The 24,125-nt window shown below is 47.8% G+C and overlaps 2 long non-coding RNA genes across 2 annotated transcripts; both read left to right on the forward strand.

Moving 5' to 3' along the window:
* Positions 1 to 1,710: 1,710 nt before the first annotated feature.
* On the forward strand, positions 1,711 to 3,301 carry Gm29843. The gene is made up of 2 exons (XR_387628.2): positions 1,711 to 1,766; positions 2,395 to 3,301. It is a non-coding gene; the product is annotated as a predicted gene, 29843 (long non-coding RNA).
* Positions 3,302 to 8,048: 4,747 nt separating this feature from the next.
* Gm29926 lies at positions 8,049 to 13,138 on the forward strand. The gene is made up of 3 exons (XR_387630.2): positions 8,049 to 8,616; positions 10,128 to 10,280; positions 12,219 to 13,138. It is a non-coding gene; the product is annotated as a predicted gene, 29926 (long non-coding RNA).
* The last annotated feature ends 10,987 nt before the right edge of the window (positions 13,139 to 24,125 follow it).

Here is a 24,125-nt window from a genome sequence, read left to right on the forward strand (position 1 = left end):
AAAGTCATTAGCTCAGCAACAAGCCATTTACAAACATTGCCTGAGCCCATTCTATACACTTGGAGAGAAAATAGTTACCAGTCCCATTGCAAAGATAAAGTATCTGAGGTCCCAGCAGTTCACTGAGGCAGCCAAAGACACCAAGAAAGTAAGCATCAAAGCAGAAATTCAGTCTTAGCTAGGCCTGTGCATCCCTCCAGCCTTCCTGCCTATAAATAAAAGCAGCCACCCTTAGGAAAGCTAATCAACACTGATTTGTTTATTAGAGTATGCGAGGCACTAGACTAAGAGCTCAGCAGGCATCCTCTTATGTAACTGTCGTGGCGAATGCTTGTCCCCACTTGACATACCAGGAAACTGAGGCACAGAAAAGATCACAGATGACCAACGTCACAAGCAGAAACTGGCATAGCTGGGGAGCAGACTCGGTCAGCTCCCATAAGCTCGGATAAGCTCAGATCAGCTCTAGGATGCACCATGGGGTTTGCTCGACAAGTACCTTTGACTTGCTATGAAAGCCTCAGGCCCTCTTATCCCAATAATCAATATTGCAGTAATTTGCTGAGAAGTCATGGTGGGCTTCTCAAGAACAGAAGGGAAAAGGGAATAGTTAGGGGAAGAAGCAAAGCTAAATGTGATGGACAGGTGACTGGGCAAATAGTCAGCAGGCTGGGCCAGCCCTCCATCCTTAGTGCCACCCCTCCCGTATCCATGCTAAATGTGATGGACAGGTGGCTGGGCCAATAGTCAGCAGGCTGGGCCAGCCCTCCATCCTTAGTGCCACCCCTCCCATGTCCAAGCAGGAGGAGTCCTCAGACCCCCATAAACATGTCCAGTGGGTTATGGGACTAACCCAGCACATACGGAAGAGGAGCATTTCTGTCTCCTTGGAGATACAAACTCTATGCATCCATGTCTATGTTCCCTTGAAGGAAGGAACCTGGGCTGCAGGCTCAGAGATGGAGAGGCCCTCTTTGGCTTTCTTGGCTAGGAAGATTAAAGCAAAACCTTCTGAAATGACAAAGGTCACATGCCTCTAGAAGGCTAGATGACCAAGTAGGCTTAATAGAGTTGAGGTTTGCCAGGGTGGGTGGGTGGGTGGGTGGGTGGGGCATTTCCTGCATTACTACCACCCTAGCCTTGGTACAAAGTAGGCTCAGGATGATGCAAAATCAGGGCACACATTCAAGGAGAAAGTCTCATGCTCTCTGTAGACACAGAGCTGGGGAGGGGAGGAGGCACACCAGCAAGGAGGTCACTCTGTAGAACCCTGGGGCATGTCAAATGATGGTTATGACCACCTTTTTTTCTTGCTTATTACACACTTAAGAGGGCCACCTGATACAGACATGAACCTCCGAAATACCTCATGTAGCTTTGGAGACTCTGAGTGATCTAACCATGCCCACCTCCCCAGCCTCCTATCACACAGGTCCTGAACCGTGCTAGGAAAGTCTGCCCATACACAGCATCCCTGTATACTTGAGCCCCTGCAAACCCGAGCAGGGTTATTATCCCTCCCCTGGCCTCAGATTGGGCTGTTCCCCGTGCCCAGCATGCCTTTTGCCCTGTATTCTCTCCCTGCTCGCCTTCATCAGGATGACTCTCACCATCCCTTAAGATCCTCCCCCAATTCCCATTGTGTGCTCTCCCAGTTTAGCATTCCTGGTGGTCACCGGTTACCACAGAAACCTGTTCTCTCAAGGTTCCAGAAGGCTATCATCACAGAGACAGCAGAGCCTTGCTCAACCTCTTCTTTAACCCCGGTAGTTATTTTTTCTAATCCTTGACATTCCTCATCTTAGATATGACTTGTCCCAGTCTTTGTCTTGGTGTGTACATGGCTCACACTTGTGTCACCCCGTGGCTTTCCTGTTAGGACACCAGCCACTGTACTGACTCCAATGTAACTTAACCTCAAAAGCATTGTCATTTTGAAATGAAGTCAACTCCTGAGGTCTCCAAGGGGATGTGAATTTGAGGCAAGTACCATCTAACCCAGTGGAGCCAGTAACTTTACATTACAGAAGAGCAGAGCTCGCTACAATAGCAGTATCAAGGAAAGACTGAAGCCAGGCACTACATGCACCAGACCAAGAACGAAGAAGAGATCATGTTGGGAAAAGTACAGGAGCTACTGACTAAAAGCCAGGCACCAGTGACCCTTCAAAACTCCAGGAAGTCCAGTCCTGTGCCTGGCAACATCCTTCAAGATCTTTACCACTCCCCCGACTCTAAAACAGCCTGGCAGCAGATGATTCTCTGTCCCTGTGTCCTTAGCTAAGAGAACAGAAATAACAGCCTGTCACTTGGGAGGTAGGAGCTGACATCTTCCTCAAGAAGTTTCCTAGTCTACCAATAACAGGTCTCTGCTTTCCCCACTTTTCTAAATAGCGAGAGTCCAGTCATCATCGCACTGCTACACAGCAGGTGTCACACACAGTTGGACAGCGGACGATGATGATCCCCCAAACAAAAGGTAAGTGAAACCCAAGGCACCGGATGGAAGAAGATGACTGAGGCACCTAAGAGAGGATGATGACCCTAGGCACCGAGACACTGAGGCACCGGAGAGCGACCTAAGGCACCAGAGGACGATAACCCGAGGCATCAGAGGACTCTGGAGGATGATGGCCTAGGCACTGGCGGGAGGACCCTATGTACCAAAGGACCGCGAGGCTCAGAGAATGAGGGTCCAAGGCACCAGAAGATGATCCCCGCAGCCACCTGAGAGAGGACAATGACCTGAGGCACCGGAGAACCGAGGCACTAAAGACCTGAGGCACCAGAAGAGTATGGAAGATGATGACCTAGGCACTGGAGGGAGGATGAGGACCCAATGCACTGAAGGACCACGCCAGAGGACAACAACCCGAGGCACCATAGGAAGGACGATGACCCAAGGCACCGCACCGAAGGACAGGGGCACCAAAGACCTGAGGCACCAGAGGATGATGACCCGGAGCATCAGAGGACTATGGAGGATGCTGACCCAGGCACTGGAGGGAAGATGAGGACCCAAAGCACCAAAGGACTGCGAGGCAGGGGGAACAAAGGCCCAAGGCTCCAGAGACAGCGCCCTGAGGCACCAAGAATCACTGGATTGCAGAGTCTGGACTCCAGATATCTCCATCATGGCTTGATGACTTCCTGAGCCCTCCACTTTATCATCAGTTAAAATGTGAACAGGGGACCGTCCCAAGCCCCCTGACCTGTCTGCAGCTTAGCTGTGGGAGAGGGGAGGATGACCATGCCTGAATGTGCTGTACCTAGTCTGGAGTAAAACACCCAACTCACCGTGTATCTCTTTCCTTTTAAATAATATTTCCACTAATCACACTGTTAGTAAGTATACTTTTATTATAACTCCAAATGATGATGCATTTTAGCTCTTAAAGTAAATATATGTCTTATTTCTTGCCCCTAGGAGCCAAGCCTTTCTGTTTGTAATGCTTATGGATAGAAAATTAAAAGGTACACGGTCTCTGATTTGAATGTGAAATACTGGTATGAATTCAGGATGCAACTCCCCTTAGAAGAAGAAGAAGAAGAAGAAGAAGAAGAAGAAGAAGAAGGAGGAGGAGGAGGAGGAGGAGAGGGAGAAGAAGAAGAAGAAGAAGAAGAAGAAGAAGAAGAAGAAGAAGAAGAAGAAGAAGAAGAAGAAGAAGAAGAAAAGAAGGAAGAAGAAGAAGAAGAAAGGAGGAGAAGATATTTCCTAAACATCCTCTTTAAATGCCTGTAGCTCATACCTGACAGTGGGAAGCAGCTCACAACAGCTTATTTGCATGAATGGGTCCTAGGTTTTATCCCCAGCACCACACACACACACACACACACACACACACACACACACACAAGAGTATCCCAATATCCAACCCTAAAGCCATCAACTCTCTCAATAACCAGACTCTGACCTCACAGACCATGGTCCTGTTTTTAAAAAAATTGCAGTTCCTTGGGGGAAATAGCTGAGCCTTGCTCTGAGAAGAGAATACCTAGAAGGAGGCCTGAGAATGTTCCCACATCTGAGGCTGGAGAAGCTGTGATGTTAGGGAACCTTGGCAAAGGACTAGAGGGCCTAACTGAGGTGACACCCACTAACTAAAGGTGAGGTCATCTGGGGATCCACAATGATGACAGACTGGGGAGCGTTCACCATTGATTAAGTATTTACCACACAAGCATGAGGACTTGAGTTTGATCCCCACTACCCAACTTTTAAAACCAAGACAAAAGCCAAGTGTGATAGGCCAGGTGCTGGGAAGGGAGAAATAGGAGGGGTCTGGAGCTCACTGGCCAAACAGACTAGCCTGCATGACAACCCCCAGGCCAGCAAGAGAGACCTTACCTCCAAAAACACAGGGTGGACACAACAGCTGAGGCTGGGCTTTGGCTTTCACATGCACATTCACATGCACATGGAAGGACACACACACACACACACACACACACACACACACCAGAGAGAAAGGGAGAGAGAGATCAACACAGCTAACATAGGATCACGAATTCACAGTGGTGTCATAAAAGTGAATCCTCACTTCATTGCCTGGAAGGAAGTCCTTATCAGCTCTGATACTGAGGAGCAGAGAAGTAAAGTGTGTCACCCCGTGTCACACAGCTTTTAAAGAGAGAAGATAGAATTTCCACACCGTGTCTGTGACATTGCAAAATGGGTGCACGCCAGCCTTCAATAAAGTTTAATGTTCCCTCCGCTGTCCCCACCATGGGCAAAGCACTGGACAAGGGGCAAGATGGGAAAGCTATCATAGTTCCATCCTACCTCTTGGTCCCTGGTTACAAGCAACAGATGTTGGAGGGTGAGTGTGGCGTGATGTATACGGGACACAGTAACGGCAAACCTATTATAGCCACCCTTGCGAAAATCCATGAGGGCCATAAAACGATCTTTGGTTTCAAGGTGAGAGGCGACAGTGGCTGACTGCACATCCCAGACTCCTCCCGGTGCCTTCCTGCCTTCTTAGCCCTCAGATGAAGTTTCTTAAAAGAGCAGTCTGGGAGCCATTTTTACATAAGCACATTTAAAAAGTACAGATCCACAGGCTTCGTCGCAGACCAGATTGATTTCTGAAGCACACAGCCCTGTCATCAGAATTTCTACCCGAGTGCCCTGGGAAAGTTGTCGGAATGTTGCTCTTCAGGAAGTGCTGCTCCTGTATATGACTTTCCCAGAGAGATGCAAACAAGGGCCTAGATGAGGCACCAGTTGCAGACCCAAGCAATGACGCCTCCCTGGTCTCATTTAGCAGGTCAGTGGGTTTTGTGGGAGTTACTCACAGATGCATAGGTGACCTAACAACAGAAGCCCAGCCCAGCATGGGTGAGCACTCAGAAAAGCTGCACCATGGGAGTCCCCTACAGCTTGCAGGCACCAAGACCCAAAAGCTCCTCCACCTATGAGCTTGAGATGTTTTTGTTGGAAGAACCACACAACTGTCTCCCTCTCATCTGAGAGACCTCGAGGCTGAGGGGTGGGTCCCAAGGAGAGCTTGCCTCACATCCCTACCGTCCTACATGCAATCCCAGCACTGGGAGAGTGAGGCGCTGGATAGGCATTCTCTATTGACTCCTTGCCTCTACCCCTTCATTCCACCAGAACTTCTTTTTAGTCGATCTTTCTACAAGACAAATTCCTACTGAAATATTCTTTTTTTGGAAAGACAGATGTGGTGGCTTGTGCCTGTAATCCAGAGCTCGAGAACTTGAGAACAACTGTATAGTTGATACCCTCTGTTAGTGCTCCCTCCCAAAAGCCCAATGGTCTCCCAGCATCTCCACTTAGGATAGGCTCACATAGTTTCAGCTCTTTAAAAATCCCCAGACTTATCTTCCACTTTCCCACCACACAACTCCCTGCCTTCCATTATGGTAGACTCCCTGATTCTTTTGAAATAGCCACCACTCACTCTGACATGATCACTACCTGTCTCTGTAACACCCTTCTAGTTTCATTCCCCTTGGCCTTCCTTGGTTTTTCAGGCTTAATTCACTTCCTGTGACCCTATTACATCCCACAGGGATCTTAGGATGATCAGCAGGTCATCCAAACACGGCCTATGTGGTTTAAATGAAAATGGTCCCCATAAAGTCATAGGGAGTGACATGATTTGGAGGCATGGCCTTGTTGGAAAAAGTGTGGCCTTACGGGAGGAAGTGTGTCATTGGAGGCCAGCTTTGAAATTTCAGATGCCCAAGCTAGGCCAGACCCAGTCTGTCTACCTGCCTACTCTCGCTCTCTCTCTCCTCTCTCTCCCTCTCTCCCTCTCCCTCTCCCTCTCTCCCTCCCTCCTCCCCTCTCCCCTTCCCCCTCCTCCCCTCTCTCCTCCCCCTCCTCCCCTCTCCCCCTCCCCTCTCTCTCTTCCTCTTTCTCTCCTCTCTCTCCCTCTCTCTTCCTCTCTCTCCCTCTTTCTTTCTCTCCTCTCTGTCCTCTGTCTTTCCTCTCTCATCTCTCTTCTCTCTTCTCTCCTGCCTGCCAATTCAGATGTAAAACTCCCAGCTCTTCCTTCAGCACTATGTCTACCTGTGCACCCCGCCATGCTTCCAACCATGATAATAATGGACTGAACCTCTGAACCTATAAATCAACCTCAATCAAATGTTTTCCTTTAGAAGAGTTGCCCTGGTCACAGTTTCTCTTCACAGCAATGGAAACCTAAGACAGCCTAGGATCATCTGTTAGATGATGGAGCAGACAGGCCGTGTCTTCTCCCTATTGCGCCTGTGTCACTTGGCAGTCCCTGACAGTAAGGGTTCTTGGGCTCATTATATGAATGAAAGAAGAGATGGTGGCCCTTCTCTATCGTCATTCCATCAGAGTGTAGATTAGCTTACCAATCCTCTGTCTCTTGCTACCTCCCCTTGTTCCATTATCAATGATGATCTTCTTGCACACACCCTATTGTCTCAGGACCCCTGGAGCCTGAATACCCTTTTCTATGGGATTCCTCAGTTTGTAGAACTCTCCCCAGGTAGAAGCTCCAGACACCTCTGCCTGGGGAAGCAGCTGGTACCCATAAGCTGTAATTGAGTATGTTCATGCACAGCCCTTATTGAAGAGTTGAACACAATCAGCCAATCCTATCATACCTTCCAAGAGCCTAAGTCCCAGCCATAAGTGATTGGTCCAGGACTGTATGAAGGATGCAAGTTAGCCAATCATGTTCTCTCCTGAGAATATGAACTGTGAAAAAGGATCGTCCTGAAAGCTGTTCTTGACATTCCAGGGTCTAAAGGAGCTGAACCATTGGGAGCAGGAAGAAAAGAGCAACCAAAGATTACGCCAAACACAAAAGGGGGAATTCTCCTTGGCTTCTATACCTGTGGGGTACCATGGAGGAAGTTCTTGTACACAGCCCTTGGTCTCAGAAGCTCTTTCCCCGACTGTCCAACAAATCTTCCTTTTTACTGGAGTTAACATAATACATTTTTATTCCTTGTATATAAACAAGCCTTGACCAAGAAAAGAGCCTTGAGCCAGGCAGTGGTGGCACACACCTTTAATCCCAGCACTTTGGAGGCAGAGGCAGGCAAATTTCTGAGTTCCAGGACAGCCTGGTCTAGAGAGTAAGTTCCAGGACAGCCAGGGCTACACAGAGAAACCCTGTCTCAAAAAAAAAAAAAAAAAAAAAAAAAAAAAAAAAAAAAAAAGAAAAGAAAAAGAAAAAAGAAAAAAGAAAAAAGAAAAAGAAAGAAAAGAAAAGAAAAGAGCCTTGAGCATGAGTCCTTGTCTAGATGTTAGAAGCCCCAGATAAAACCTGAAGTCCCAGAGTCTCAGTACCCACACTTGCAAGCTAGATACTGGCATGTAGATCTAGTGAGAAACAAACATATCTGGTAACTGCATCCTTACTGTGTAGAGGAACTGTTGGTCCAAGTTCCTCAGACAGTAAGCAAATATCATGGTAGGTGACCAATGAGACAACATCTGGAGAGAGATGAGGCAGCTCCCAGCTGAGAATCACAATCTCTTAGGAGTAAAACTGCCTGTGGGTCCTGCCTGGGGCCAAGATGGGTGCAATGGCTTCCAGTACTTCACACTCAAGAGTTGGAAGCTTCCAAGAGATATAAGGTTGGAGAGAGTTTAGCTATCTTGTGGGAGATGTGTGTTGGAAGGGTGTCATCTCTCGTCAGCTCTGACTATGTCTGGGGTCTCCAAGGGTAGGAGCAGTATCTGTGTCACCAGCCATCCATCTCTCAAGGGTCCAGCCTGTCTGTATCGCTCACAGTAAGTGATGCCCATTTTTATCCACATGTCTCTGCCTCTTCAGTCTCTTTTTGCTTTGATGACTCTGTCCCTGCCTTTTCTATGCTGTCTCTTTTGTCTCCCCTTGCTCTTATTTCCCTCTTTCCTCTGTCTCTCTGTCTGTCCCTTATCCTGTCTCCTTCCCACCTCATCCCCGCCTGACATATACTGGCACCTGCCCCTGACCAGCTTCCCTTTGTCTTGGTCCTTCTCCAGTTGCCTGGTAACCGCCTTCCCCACCAGCCCCACAGAAACCATAGCAACGGGCAGCCCGGAGATGCGGCCATTCATCTTGCTTTTGTCCTGTGCGTTTCCGCCACTGCAGGCCACGCACGTGGACGCTCCAATTACAGGTACTCAGGCAGGAAGCCTTTGTCCAAGGCCCATTCACAGCCAAGTGGACTCAGGGAGCCGAAGCTGTCGGGCGCTGCCACACAAAGTGTCTTTGTGCCTCCTCCAGGTGCTCCCTGCAGCGCTCAAGGACAGTGGGATCTCCAAGCTCACGCTCAAAAGCCCACATGACAAACAATGACAGGGATGGAAAAAAGAGGAACAGACAGACAGACAGACTGACTGACTGACATCCAACCCAACAGGCTCCAGAAGAAAAGCCCAAGGGCACAGGAACATACAGTGGGGCATTGCAATAGTCTGCACAGAGGCAAGGACTCTGTCCCAGCTCACTGAGTGCACCTCTGGACGCTGATGCTCTGTCCATCCTCCAACACAGATCACTTTAAAGCCACATAGATCTTTTCTCTAGCCTCGATCTTCAGAGCCCCATTGCAGCTCCCCTTAGTGTGAAGCCTTTCCTGAGCCCTCCCTCACTGCTCAGCATTGATTGGGTCACCTGACTCCCTAGACTGTGTGTGTGTGTATGTGTGTGTGTGTGTGTGTCTGTGTGTCTGTGTGTCTGTGTATATGCCTGTATGTGTGGTATATGTGTGTGTATTTGTGTGTGAGTGTGTGTGTGTGTGTGTGTGTGTGTGGTGTGGTGTGTGTGTGTTGTCTGTGTGTGTGTGGTGTGTGTGTATGTGACATGTAGCATGTGTATCTATGTGTGTATGGTCTCTGTGGTGTGTATGTGAGTGTGTGTGTGTATGTGTGTATGTGTGTGATGTATATGTGTGTGTATATGTGTCTCTGTGTGTCTGTGTGTGTGATGTGTGAATATGTGGCATGTGGTATGTGTGTCTATGTGTGTATGAGCTCCGTGGTGTGTGTATATGTATTTGTGTGTGTGTGAGTTTGTGTGTGTGGTATGTGTGTATGCTTATGTGTGTGGCCTCTGTGTGTGTGTGTTTGTGGTGTGTATGTATCTGTGTATATGTGTGGTATGTGTGTGGTATATGGTATATGTGTGTGTGTGTGTGTGTGGTGTTTGTCCATGTGTATGGTCTCTATGGTGTGTGTGTCTGTGTGTGGCCTCTGTGTGTGTGTGTTTGTGGTGTGTATGTATCTGTGTATATGTGTGGTATGCATGTGGTATATGGTATATGTGTGTGTGTGTGGTGTTTGTCCATGTGTGTGGTCTCTATGGTATGTGTGTCTGTGTGTATGGTGTGTGTGTGTGCATGTCTGTGTATTGTGCCTGTGTGTGTAAATGCATAGTATATTCATCTCCATGGGATACGGTATCAAACTGACCCAAGCTGGGCTATTACATGTACCAGCTCACAATTTGGAAGTTGCAAGTTTAAAACCAAGGTGTGGGAAGGATCACATATCTGAGGAATCCAGACAGGAGTTTTCCTTGCCCCAGTTTTTCTAGCCCCAGTAGCATCTATCTATAAGTTCCTGGCTTCTACTTGTCTATATGGTTACAGACTTCCTCTCCATGTGCATCTAAACTTCCCTTTTACAGGATCTCCAGTCCCTGGTCTAGGATCTACCCTAAACTGAGATGCATCTACAAAGACTCTCTGTCCAAGTAAGGTCACATTTTAAAGTCTCAGGAAGACAAGAAACTAGAGAGGAGAGAACACAAGCCAGTTTGCTCTAGACTGGCTTCACCCAGGTTTGTAATTCCTGTGCCGCTGACCTGTCTTTGTTCATCATGCTGACTACCACAATCAGCCAGCGAGTAGCCAGCGCTCTGTGTTAGTAACAAAAGTACGGGAGAAGTAACTCTGGAGGAAAGGATTCTGTTGGCTCACTGAGAAGATACGGTTTCTCGTGGTGGGGAGGCATGGCGGTCCGAGCAGAGTATGACACAGTTACACAAAAGTCAGGAAGCAGAGAGAGGTGAAAGCAAGTGCTTAGCTCATCCACTTACCCGGTTTTATTGTCTCGTCCCGGTTTATGGAACGGTGCTACTTACATTTAAGGTAGCACCAGGGCCAGTTAACCCAATCTGGAAGCTCCCTTGCAGACATGTAGGAGTTTGTCTTCTACATGACTCTAGACCTTTTTGAGTTGGCAAATTAACCTTCGAAACCTCCGAGAGCCTTCCTGTTCCTCACTCAAAACACAGGGAAAGCAGCATCCTGCAGGAGGTCCCCAAGGCTGTAAACGAGATGCAGTGTCCGGGAATGCACGGCTGTTGCCAGATGATAGGTGTGGGGAAGAGATCATAGCATAAGGGCTCAGACCCTGATCAATGATGTGAACCCTGAAGGGATGACGCCCTAATGGCATTAGTAGTGGAAACAAGGAGGTGGAGCCCAACTGTAGGAAGTAGATCATTGGGTGCCTTCAGGACATGCTTTGCTCCTGATCTTGCCCCTCTCCCTCCCCTCCCTCCTCCTCTCCCCCTCCTCCCTCTGCCTCTCCCTTCCCCCTTCCCCTCCCCTCCTCTCCTCCTCCCCCTCCAACTTCCTCTCCCCTTCCCCTCCCCCATTCCCTCCTACCCCCACTACCCTCCCCCCATTTCCCTTCCCCTCCCCCTTCCCCTCCCCCATTCCCTCCTACCCCCACTACCCCTCCCCCCATTTCCCTTCCCCTCCCCCTCCCCCTTCCTTTTCTCCCTCTCCACTTACTGGATGCCTGGGGTTGAGCAGCCTCCACTCTGCCCCACATTCCTAGTTCCCACCGCCATGAGGATCAGCCCCCCTTCCTTTCTCTCTGCTTCCTTCTTCCACCCTCTCCTCTCTTCTTTTCCCTCCTCTCTCCTTCCTTTCCCCTCCCCTCCCCTCCCCCCTCCCCCACCCTCTTTTTCCCCTCTCCATGCTCTTTCAGCCCTAGGAGTTTATACTCACGGAACTCAAACACAACCTCCCTCTTCACATGCCCTTCTTCCAGAGTTCTCCCTTCCCTTCTTACATAGGATCCAAGATCTACCCAGATAATTCAAAATGATCCCATCCGAGGCCCTTAATTACTGCTGGAAAGATCCCTTGTCCAGACAAGCAGCCTTCCTTGGTATTGAGGGTTTGAGGTGTCATTTGGAGGACCACCATTTAACCTCCTGCCAAACTATATCTGTTTTTCCTTTTCTCTTTCTCCTTCTTTCTCTTTTCTTCACTCCCTTCCCCTTCATCTTCCATCCTCCCTCTCCTCTCCCTCCTCCCCCTCCCTTCCTCCCTCTTCCCCCTACCTTCTTCTAAACAGAGCCTCATTATGTAATCTAGGCTGACCTCAGAGTTTGTATACTAAACTGACCTTGAATATTGGATTTTATAATCCTCCTCCTTCAGCCTCTTAGCTGCTGGGATTGCAACAGGCATGTGCCCCATTTACTGTGATTTCTAAAAAAAAATATTTTAATTTATAGTTTATTAAATCATCTTGGGGAGGGTGCATGCATGGCGATCTTCTAAGGGAGAGAGGACTCATCCCACCATGTGAATTTTAGGGACTGAACTCAGAGGGCCAGGCTGGGCAGCATCTATCCAATCCTTCATTGTGGTTTGGGTCATTAAGAGAGTCTGGGCTGCTGACAGTTTCTTCAGTCAATATTTACAAGAGCCAAGGATTCACTGTTTTAAAATGTCCTGATTTTTTATTTCATTTTCAGAATGATACTGGGAAGATGGGTGCCTTTGTTTCCATTCCAAAGTCAAAGAAAATGAAGCAAGAGATGCTAGGTGATGGACTTCAACTCCCCAGGGAGAGTCCAGCATCTCCAAACCTGCATCCCACCCCTCCTCAAATGAATCATGGCTCCTGAGTGAAGCCTGCAGCCCAGGGCATGCCCTTGGCACTCTCATGCTTAAAACTCCTCCCTGGTATACCCCCCAACCCCATTCAGACCTCCCTCATCCTTTATGTTCCTGCCAGCTAGATGGCTCCTCTTTGCCCCAACAGGGCTGTGCTGGGCTCCTCCTCTGGTCTCTATGCATACCCCAATATTTCACTATTATTTCCTATCTCCTTCCCCTGATCTGCACGCTCCCAGAGGGCCAACTCCAAGGCAGACCCATTGTCACATGATCACAGCTTAGCACACTAATTGTAGGGGCAAGAAGTCCATGATAAGAATTACAATTAAATCACAGATATGACAGCACTGCGTTGGACAAGCACAACTGAAACTTTTCTTACCAGTTTTCTAGTCATCCTTTGCCTGAGATCCTGATCCCACCCAAATCTGGGCCCATAAAGCCCTAATGTTTGTTTAGCCCAAAGGGCCATGTCATTTCAAAGGTTCAAGACTAGGAAACTGGCAAACCCCCTATGTGATAAACAGAAACCAGGAGATTTGGTCATGCGATCCAATCTTTATCAAATATTAATGTGTGCAGGAGTCACAGCGCGTGGGCACTTGCTTGTTGGAAACACACACCCTCATTCAGCTGTGGCTGTGGCAGTTTTAGGCAAGTCTGTGGGGCAGAGTGGGGGGGGGATGCTGCAGCAGACCCTGGGCACTCTTCTACATCAAGGTTGTAGCTGATCTGAGTGAGAGGTCAGAGCTAATAAATTTGGTTTAGAAATGCTGACACGGACTTGGTGGCATGATTTTCCTATGAATATGTCAGTGAGGCACATCTCAGGGAGCCAGGAGTAAGAATGGGAGCCAAATAAGATGTGGATGGTTGAGGACTACCCACACTCGAGGAAAGGGAAGACAAATGAAGACATTCTCTTCGGAGAAGGGGAAGAGAGGGAAAGAGATCAAATCAGAGCCTGAGTCTGCCAAAGAGAATGAAGACGATGAGCCAAGAACCTGGTCCAGGAAGCATGACCTTCAATTACTGCTGACACGGAGGTCTTTGTAGAAGGTGAGAGTGCACTGTAGACATCACCAAATCCCTACTTCCAGTAACTTAGGCCTGTGTGAATTCACCAGCAGATCTGTCTGTCCCCCCTCAACGTCAGGCACTGCTGCATATCCCAAGGAGTGTGTGAGCCTCAAGGAGTCTCACCATAGATGTGCAGACCGCCTAACATCTTGGGGTAACACCCAGGAGACCATCTTGGGAAACAGATGCCCAGCTTAGGGTCTCCACTTTCTTACAAGATGGCTCTAAGGCTTGGTTTAACGGGCATTGTGCCCACAGCAACAATCCACTCATCTGTAGATCCATCATTTTTTTCCTCCTCCTTACTCGCACATTCCCTCCCCAGTGTTTCTTGGGATCATCTCCCTAATAAAACAGCTTGCACTAAGTCTCTGTTCACAGTAAGGCAGGCAACTAGGCACAATGCAAGAGTAGTACATCAGGATAGTCTCTCTCTCTCTCTCTCTCTCTCTCTCTCTCACACACACACACACACACACACACACACACACACACACACACAGACGTGCCAAGGGTATTGGGGGAGGGCGGCTCAGAAGCCTCATCTGTTGCCCAGGAAGGCAGTGAACTGAGCCAGACAGGAAGTGTAATGTCTAAACTCTCCAGAGTCTAGACAAGGAGAACCCATTGCAGGATAGACAGTCTCTGCAAGTGCCGTAATGTATCACCTCTCCCCCCCACCAACCACTTCAGTGCTTATGGATACTGTCCCAAGATATGGGCAAAGCTTAAGGAGGGGTGAATCTTTCCTACTTGGCTCCTGTCTCTGAACAGAGTACTTGGGCACAGATGAGTTCACCACCATCCGTAACACACAAGCACAACCAATAAAGCTGACTGTAAAACACTTTGCAGATCCAAAGTGCCACATAAATGCTAAATAAGAAAATTAATCTCAGCTACAGGGAACTCAAGCTGCAAGTCTCGAGTGGTTTGGGACGGGGCCAGGGGAAAGGGAGCATATGTCTGTCATCCCTCACACCCCCTCTGTCCTTCATTCCCCCCCCCATGGATATACATATACCCGAACAGCATGCAGAGGTCACATGGGCACTGCTGACATGCATGCATACCAACATACACATGTGTGTATATCTTCATACATAAATACATATAATGTGCGTGTAAAGCACGGCATACAGTCACGGATATATGTAACCCAGCCATCTCTTCATAGTCATGCATAGGTTTTCATGTGTACCCCTAACACAAAGGCCCATGTGCATGTGGAACTCCACATATGTATACAATGTACTTCACATACATATACAATACATATGCACCATACACATGTACTCTCAGATATGCTGTCATAGACCAGGCATCCTTGCGTTTCTCATGAAGCGCCATAGTTCAAAGAAATGCAGGAAGGAAGGGGTTGATGAAGAAGAGAAAAAGGAAAGGGCGTGGGAAGAAAATTAGGATGGGTGAAGAAAAGAAAGCATGAAAGAGGAAAGGGGGAACCAAAGGGAAGAGGATGGGGGAGGGGAGGGGAAGATCAGAGGAAGGAGGAGGAGAGGAAAAAGAAACCGGAGAGGGAAGGAGAGAAGGACCAGAAGGAAGGGAGAGAAATGGTGAGAAGAAACAATGTATGGGAGAAATGGAGAGAAGAAACAATGTATAAGCTTACTTAGCCCATCTCCACCAGCTGTGTGAACCCGACAGCCCTTAGCTTCTCTGATTACTTTCTTTTACACAATGGAATGTTAACAATTACTAAAACCATGTACTTTGCTGATCATAACAAGTTATGGTCGAGACAAAGCCCCTCCGTGTTCCCTCGGGGTGAAGAGGGTGTAGTCTCAGTAGATGGCAGAGGATGGGAGAGAGAGATTGAGGAAGATTACTGTGCTACAGAAGGGATGAGGAGAAGGGATGGGAAGAGGAGGAAGGAAGATGTCCTGCCTGGTGGTCCATGGCTATTCCCCCTCAGCCGTGGTGCTCAGCCATGGGTGGTTCTCAGCCGAGGGTGGTTCTCAGCCCTGGCTGGGAAGAAGAATTTGGGGGAGGATTTTCTAAATCCTGATACTGGAGCTAGAGAGATGGCGCAGAGGCCAAGAGTGCAGAGGACCCGAGTTTAATTCTCAGCATCCACATGACAGTCAGTACACATCTCCAGGAGATCTGATGCCCTCTTTTGGCCTCCTTGGGCACCTGCACACATGTTCATACGCATACATGCACACCCATGAACCGTTTTTAAAATATCCTGGTATTCAAGCAAAACACAACGTGACATTGATTCCAGGGCTCAGCAGACACCAGCTTCCGCTTTCCACACTTCCCACAGCAGCATGCCCTCTTGCTTCCAAAATCCAGAGAAGAGGCTCTTTCTACTAGCCTCCGGCACCCCAAACTCCACACCCCAGAAACCCTCTCTTGCTTAGATGAAAGCAAGCCTCTTTGTCAAACATACCAAGAAACCAAGCGTCCAATTTTGCACAGCTGGAGGGTATCCAGCTGAGTCTACATAGGATTATAGATGATACTGGTAAAAGTTGCCCCCACCCCCCAGCGCAAGCATTCTAACCCATAGGAGAGAGACACGAGACACCCAGAGTCTGCACTCAACGGGAACACTGTGAGCCTCTGCCTAGACCAAAGAGGAAGAAGTTCAGACCCCTGGTCATCTGTCCCTGCTGTGAATGTGTTTTTCTTTTACCATGGAGATAGAGTCAGAAGCCTGGACAAGACAGAGAGGAATACTGTCCCAGCTCCCAGTTTAGCAATCTAAGCACACGGGGCCTAGAATCAGCCAGGCTGAAGTTCAAATGCTGGTGCTGAAGTTTGCAGCTGAGAGGCCCTGGGTCCAACAGGTCACCTCTCCATATAGCCAACACATCATTTGTACACAGCAGAGCAACACATGTCCCTCCAGAGCTGTCTTAGAGCTTAAAAGGAACCAGTTCTGCAATTGACCCATGGTGAGTAATGCCACACAGCTATTCGGCATCTCTGTGGGATGCTGACTTCCGGCCCATTGGGTATTGACTTAGTTACATTTCTATTGCTATGATGAAGCACCAGAGGAGGGTTGGGAGAAAAAGGTTTGTTTCAGCCTGTAGTTCAGCACAGTCCATCACTGGGGCCACAGTGGAACACTGCTGACCAGACCTCTCCCCAGTTGTGTGCTCAGCCTGCTTTCTTAATAGCACACAGGACCACCTGCCCAGGGATGGTTCCACTCATAGTGAGCTGGGCCCTCCCACATCAATCACAGAACCAGGAAAATGCCCCCACAGACTTGCTACAGGCCAATCTGAGTTTTCTCAGTTAAGGTTCCTTCTTCCCAGATATGTCTAAGACCATGTCAAGTTGACATAAAAACCAGCCAGCATGAGTCCATGAGTTCTGATCCTCCCCCCAACTCCTCCCAGATCCTCTCTACCTCCCCATCCACCTAAATTTGCACCCTTTCTTTCTCTCTCTTATTACAAAACAAACAGGCATCTAAAGCAAATAAACAAATGAATACCAGAATAGGACAAAACATAAAAAGTAGAAAGCTAGTTTGTATAGGCATTAATTTTTTGCAACCTACTTTTAATAAACATTTAGCCTCACCTCTTGCCAACCACCGAGGTAGTGGAAGAGAAAGTTATTAGGATACGAGAGAAGTAGACATGTTCAGCAGTAGTTCTTTGGGGGTCGGATCAATCTTTTTGTCAGCAGTTCAGTCCTGTAGCAAACACCAAATATGACTCAGCAGCTGCAGACCGGTCCTCTAGGCAGGCAGACACCACACACGAACCAGCAGCTGTAGTTCAATCCTGAAGAAACAGAAAGGCTTTCCAACTGTCCTGAGGTGAGGCTGCAGAAGCAGCAAGCTGCCACGGGAACCTTACTAGCAGTTCTTGGGTGAGTTTCTCTCAATGGCAGCGTTACCACAAGTGAAGTTCAGCGATGCTACGTAAGGTGAACCAATACATGTGTGCCGTTAGCAAAGAATAGCAAGGTGGAGCAAACCAAACCAATGTTCAGTGCTTGTCTCCCACTGTCTGTGGGGTCATGTTCATACTCCTTCATCATGTGTCCTTTCACGCGTTTGCTATGTCAAAACATCCTTTCACCGGTGTCTGCATCAGAAAAAGTCTTTTACCTGTGTGCCTCAGCAAAACATCATTTGACATAACTGACTGTCCAAAACAAAACAAAACAAAAACGGAAATTTCCACTTCAAGTTTGACTTTTCATTGTTTCCCGAGCACACCATTTTAATATTTAAAATTTTCATACATGTTACAGGTATTTTGATTAGATTTGGCTCTTGCTCCCCAGTTCTCCAAGAGCTACCCCTTCATCCAATCTGTCACCCCTCCCAACTTCATATTCTCTTGACTTTATTTTTGTAGCCACTGAGTCCAGCATGTGCTGCCCACAGACACATGACCATGGGGCCAGTGACTGAAGCATGGTCAACTTACCAGGGACCACATCCTTGAGGAAAACTGACATTTCGTGTTTTGAGGACCTGCTCTGACTTATAACATCCAGATTATAGATCCCATCCTGGGATCTCTCTTATTTGTACAGTCAGCCTAAGTGGCCATTAGCAAATGAACTGATAACATGTTCTGTGTAGAGATTATTACAGTAGCGTGTTAGCCACAAGGTAGAATAAAGTCGAGTGATTTCCCAGGAGAATTGATAGAATTGAACATCATCATTCTGAGTGGAATAAGACAGGCTTGGAAACAAATATTGCTGGTTTTCTCTCATGTGCAGAATCCAGATTCTTAAAATTATACACACACAGATATGTATACACACACACATACACACACACATGTGTATATAAAAGGATGACGGTGAGTGAAAGGTCAGGTCTAGAGGGAGGAGTGTGGGTGGGTGATGGGTAGAAATGGGAAGATAAATATACCATATATTCTTTCATGTGTGGAATCCAAATTTGTATAAAGCCCAAAATAAATATATCTGCAATAATGTCACCAAGAATTTTTTAAAAAGCACTGTGGTAGAAGAGATCTATTCAGAGGAGGAAGAGACCACCGGGAGTTAAGAGAGACAAGAAGGACAAAAAGAGAAAGAGAGACAAGAAGGCAAGAGGGTGTTTATGATCAAAGTATATTATATTCACGTATATTCATGCATATTCATGTATGAAAAGGTTATAGTGAACCCCGTTATTTTATACAACTAATACACACAGTAAAAAAGCTTAAGTAGAATCCATGAAGAATGTGAGCTTGCACTCAACAGCTGGTTTAGTTCCCACCACCCAAGTGACAACATTGATGGAGTTGTTATTACTGAATACCCAGAGGTATCCCATCCTGGAACCTCTTCTTCCTCCCTTCTCTCCCATGGCATTCTGTGCTCACCCAGCTGTCCCTCTTCAACTTTGCTTGGGTGGCACACCAACACATATACAACCCAAAGCCATCCTAATGATGACAGAGTGTCTGTTTCCTTGAACTTTCTTCCATGACGGAATTTACACAAAGCTCTGAGAGGTGACAATGAATGCTAACATATTTTTGTATGTGGAATATTTTTTCACCTAAAGGAGCCCTTGTTGCAAGAGTAAGCTACAGAGTCAAGGCTGCACTCTGTCCCCTGTTATAATAAACATTCAACATGTCAGAGCACATCTACCCCCCCCCCCCACACACACAGTCTCCTGATGTAAGTACAACCCAGATCCCCTTTCGCTACGTTTTTGAGACAGTGTCTCCTGTATCCCAGGCTGTCCTGGAACTCAGTGCATGGATGAGGATGGCCTTGAACTACTCCTCTGCTTCTACCTCCAGAGTGCTGGGATTATAGCAGGGTCTAACTAGATAGCCCAGGCTAGCCTCAAGCTTAAAATCCTCCTCCTAAAAGCTGAGATTACAGGTGTGTGCCCACATACGATTCAAACAGGTTTTGAGCATAAGTAATTATTTTGCTAGATACAGATGGGTAGATGGATAGATAGATAGATAAATAGATAGATAGATAGATAGATAGATAGATAGATAGATAGATAGATAGATAGATAGATAGATGGGGATGTGGGGATGACATGACAACAGAAGGAGAAACAGTTGTAGAAGAGAAAGGGATCTAACAAGAGGGGTAGAGGTGGGAGGATTGGAGGGAAATGAATTAGAATAAAGTAAAATGACATGTGAAAATATAATGAATCCAATTATTTTATATGCTAACCGATAATTTATATTCTCAGAAATGACACTTATTAAAAAGATGCAGGTGATTTTTCACAAATGAGCCCACAAATAATATCAGCCCCGTGATTAGGACCAACCACGCATCTGATCCTTGATTCCAGTCTGCTCTGACTTTAATCTACACAGACTCCCGATTGGCAGGCTTTGAGTACATCACCTTGGGTGGCCAGCGTGATGTGCAAAGAACTTTGGGGTAGGAGGTGATCTCAGAATCAGACCCCAGTTTTAAAGATGAAGCCCCAGCTGTTAAATTTAAACCCAAAGATGTACCCCATTACTTGAACCTGTGAAGTGTCCAGAATCCATACCCTGAACCCTAGACCCCAGTGGTCACACGGAAGCTCTAAGGGACATGGTGATTCACCTATGCTATTTAGGGCAGCCTGCAGAGCCGGTACTGTACTGGAGAGACGGTCTGCATCTGATGGTAGGGTGCTCCTGCTAAGCTGATCCCTCCCAGACCTGTCATGTCCCACACAGACCTGTGACACGGACACTTCTACTTCTCCTGACAACAGACCCTCTGAGACTGCCACTCCTATGCAAGAGCCGGGAAGACAGCAGTAGAAGCTGCTCACCAGGGAGGCTCGGCCGCTCCTGGCATCACTTGCCAGCCTCAGCGCTTGACACCATCTAGAAAAGGCTGTGATCTCTTGGCCCCTTGATGCTTACTCTAGAAAGCACAGATTAGATGGAGAGAGATGCCACTTGGATTTTCTGCAGTGGGACATGGGCTGTGGAATAGCTTAGAGGCAGCTGAACACATGACACCATGACACCATGACAAGGTTCCCTGTGGAACCAGGGGCATGTCACCAAGTCCCTGTCACTGCCAGAGAGGCCAGTGAGGTCTGATTTGACCACAGGAGTGCCAAGGGTTCTAGGGCCAAATAGATTCATAGAACATGTGGATTCTATGGGACATTTCCAAGACCTTGATGACACAGGCTGGTCTGATGAAGTGCCTGCTTGATGCCCATCCGGCATTCCCGCCACTCTCCAGACACAAGGACCCATCAGTGAAGAATGGAAGAAGGCACAGTAGTTGGGGGAGAGCAGTGGCGCACAGGCCCACACAGCTGGGATTGGGTGAAAGACTTCAAGTTGGGGCCTCTAGGGAGACACTGAGAACTGTCCCTTTGGATAACAGATTTATCGGAAGACCTAGCCAGGAAGATGGGGCAGAGAGGGGCTCCTTTCTTATGGGCCTATGAGGAAGTGGGAAGGGGCTGTGGCACATGGATGACGAATAATCACACATACAGTCAGACTGCCTCTTCTAATGAGCCTCTTTCTCAAGTGCCTCCAATCCAGATTTTTCTACACTTGCATCTAGAAGTACCCCGATTTCCTGAACGAACTTTAAATTCTGGTGCAAAACCGCAAGCGCTCTAATCTCCGCTTCACCGACAGTTGGCCGTGTGACCCTGGGTCTCGACCTTCCTGCCCTTAGTTTTTGTACTTTTCACAACCCCATCAACAGTGACAACCCAGGGTCTCCAACCCAAGCCCCAAGTAGAGGGTAGACATCAAAGCGCCTTGTAAATTAAAAAACGCAAGGCATGGCTGGGTATTAGTATTGTTGCGGATATTACATTCTCAGCGGGGCCAAAGAGAGCCTGAGGCATCCTGGGAGCTGCAGTGCCTGCCCCCCCCCCACTCCGCCCCCCACCGTCCCCTTCCTAAGGACATGCTGGAAGAAGGAAGCAGCTGGGAGGATTCAGATAAGGTCGCATTTGCATTCTTCCAGCCTCCCTTGCCCAGAGCTCCGCTGGGGCTGAGCCAGGCGCAGGGCCAGCAGCCTGCCGCCTGCCTGCCTGCCACGGAGGATGGAGGTAAGGATGTTGAGGTGAGGGAGCTGTGCTCCAGCCATGTCAGCGCTGCCTCGGTAGGTCGCATGCCAGCCAAGGTACAACATCCCTGCTATCACATCCTGACAGCCTTCCTGGTAGCCAGATTCCTCGGTCTGCACATCTCACTCAGTCCTTGTGACAGCTCCGTGAAGTAGATTTATTCCTGTTACATGGACAGGATAACCAGAGATGAGGGGTACATGAGTGTGCCCACGTCTACACAGCCAGGTCCGGAAGGCCCAAGCCTGTGTGATTCCAGCACCAACTCCTGACCATAGTGCTAAGACTACCGATATTAAGTGCCATTCGAGCTGTCTGTTTTAACAGGCTTTCGGAAGCTGCTTCTGTTGGCTGAAGAGATTGTTCAATGGGTAAAGGTGCTGGCTCGCCAAGCCTGATGACCTGAATTCCATCCATAGGATATGGCAAGAGAGAACTGACTTCCGGGGATTGTCCTCTGACCTACATACACAGCATGCCAAGCGTGAACACACACACAGCATACACAGAAGATAAATACATATGTAAATGAGTAAACAAATGTATAATATGTGTGGGGTGTGTATGAGTGACGTGTGCGTGTGTATGTGTAGTGTGTATGTGGTGTGGTATATATATGTGTGTGTGTGTGTGTGTGTGTGTATGTATGTCTGGTGTGGTATATGTGTGTGTGTGCATGTGTGGTGTGTGTATGTGGTATGTGTGTGGTGTGTGTATGTGGTGTATGTAGTGTGTGTATGTGGTGTATGTAGTGTGTGTGTGGTATATGTGATGTGACATGTATGTGGTGTGTGTGGTGTGTGTATGTATGATGTGTGTGGTGTACTGTGTGTGGTGTATGTATTGTGTGTGTGGTGTGTGTATGTGGCATGTGGTGTGTGTGGTGTGTGAAGCAGTGTGTATGTGTGTGTTTAAAAAAACTTAGTCCTCACGAAGTAACTAAAGACAGTAGGGAAGTCTGGCATCTCTTGCCTACATTTTTGTCAGCCTGGCGTCCCCATTTTTTGGTGGAAATCCAGGCCCTCAATAAAGACATTTCAAAGGAGGTAGCAGTTCTCTGGGGAAAAAAAAAATCCAGAAAAGTAGTGAACGTGGCTTTCTGTGAGAGCTTTGGGGAGAGACAACAGAGAAAATGAGACAGGGACTTTGGGGAACAGGCTGGAATCTGTATGAGTCTCTCCCTAGCCAGACCCAACCTCTGCCCTGCCCTGCCTTGTGCCCTTGTCACCTGTGCCCTGGGTAGATGAGCAGCAGACAGTGCAGCCTTTGTCTACGAATCCTCAGTGTGTGTGAACACTGGGTGTCACCAAGGGAGATTCAAACAATACAAGAAAGTTAAAAGGTAAGAAAGGGGTCTCTGGGCTGGAGAGATGGCTGAGTAGGTAAGAGCACTGACTGTTCTATCAGAGGTCCTGAGTTCAATTCCCAGCAACCACATGGTGGCTCACAACCATCTGTAATGGGATCCGATAACCTCTTCTGGTGTGTCTGAAGACAGCTGCAATGTTCTCAAATGAATAAATACATCTTTAAAAAGGTAAAAAGGTAAGAGGTGTCTTTGAACTACAGTAATTCCAAAACTCAGGAGGCTGAGGCAGGAGGATTGCTGCAAGCTCAGGAGCATCCCTGGCTACATTGGACACACTCCCATCTCAGAGAAAAAGAGGGAGAGAGACAGAGGTACAGAGATAGGAGAGAGAGACATGAGTTAGTTCAAGTTTCAAGCTCCCAGTCACAGTGCTATAGTGACTGCATCCTTCCACGGCCTCAGCCTCTCAGGCTCTGCCCTTGGCATTAGTTCTCCCAAGCTCTTGGTCCACAATCCTCACTATATATTAGCCATAGGGATGGGAACAAGTCCCAAGTATCTCTACCTGCCTCAATACCACTCCCAGCTTTAGTCTTCCTAACTTAGCCAGGTCTTCTGAAGCTTCAGTAAATTGTCATCAGAGTTTATTCTGATGCTCAGCTGTTCTCTTGTGATGCCCTGATCATGAGCAGGTGGAACTGGGTCAATGGCAGTTTGGGATACACTCTCAAGGAGATGGACTGTCTCAGATCAGCTACTGAGGAAACTGCCACTCAGGGGAGCTTTAAGGAACCTCTGGTTGGTTCTGCTGTGTGATGTCATTTCCTTTTAGATAAAGGACTACCAGGCTTCTAGAAACAAGATTCCAGGTGCTTCCTCTTGGCTCACAATAGGCTTGAGGACAGTGTCGCCAACAGCATGTGGTAGAAGATGGTGAAGTCCTCATTTTTATCGTGACTGTGACCAGACATCTAACAGAACTTAAGGGCTTCTTTTGACTTAAGGTTTAAAGTCCACCACAGTGTGGAAAGGCATGGGAGCTGGGACAGTTTTAAATGTAAGCCTGTCATAGCCGAGAATTACCTTGGAAGAGTCTTAAAAAGGAATGGTTTAGTTCAGTTTAATCTGTAGGCACGTCTGTGGATGATTGCCTTGACTGTTAATTGATGTAGGAAGACCTAGCCCACTGTGGGTGGCACCATTCCCTAGTCAAGGAACTCTGGGTGATACAATACAGGAGAAAGCCAGGCAAGTGCAGGCAGGTAGCATGGATGCATCCCTACCCTCTGCTCTTGACTATGTATGTGGTGTGACTATCTGCTTCAGTTC

Source organism: Mus musculus, chromosome 5 (assembly GCF_000001635.26).
Source record: "Mus musculus strain C57BL/6J chromosome 5, GRCm38.p6 C57BL/6J".
In the NCBI taxonomy this organism is placed as follows: Eukaryota; Metazoa; Chordata; class Mammalia; order Rodentia; family Muridae; genus Mus; species Mus musculus.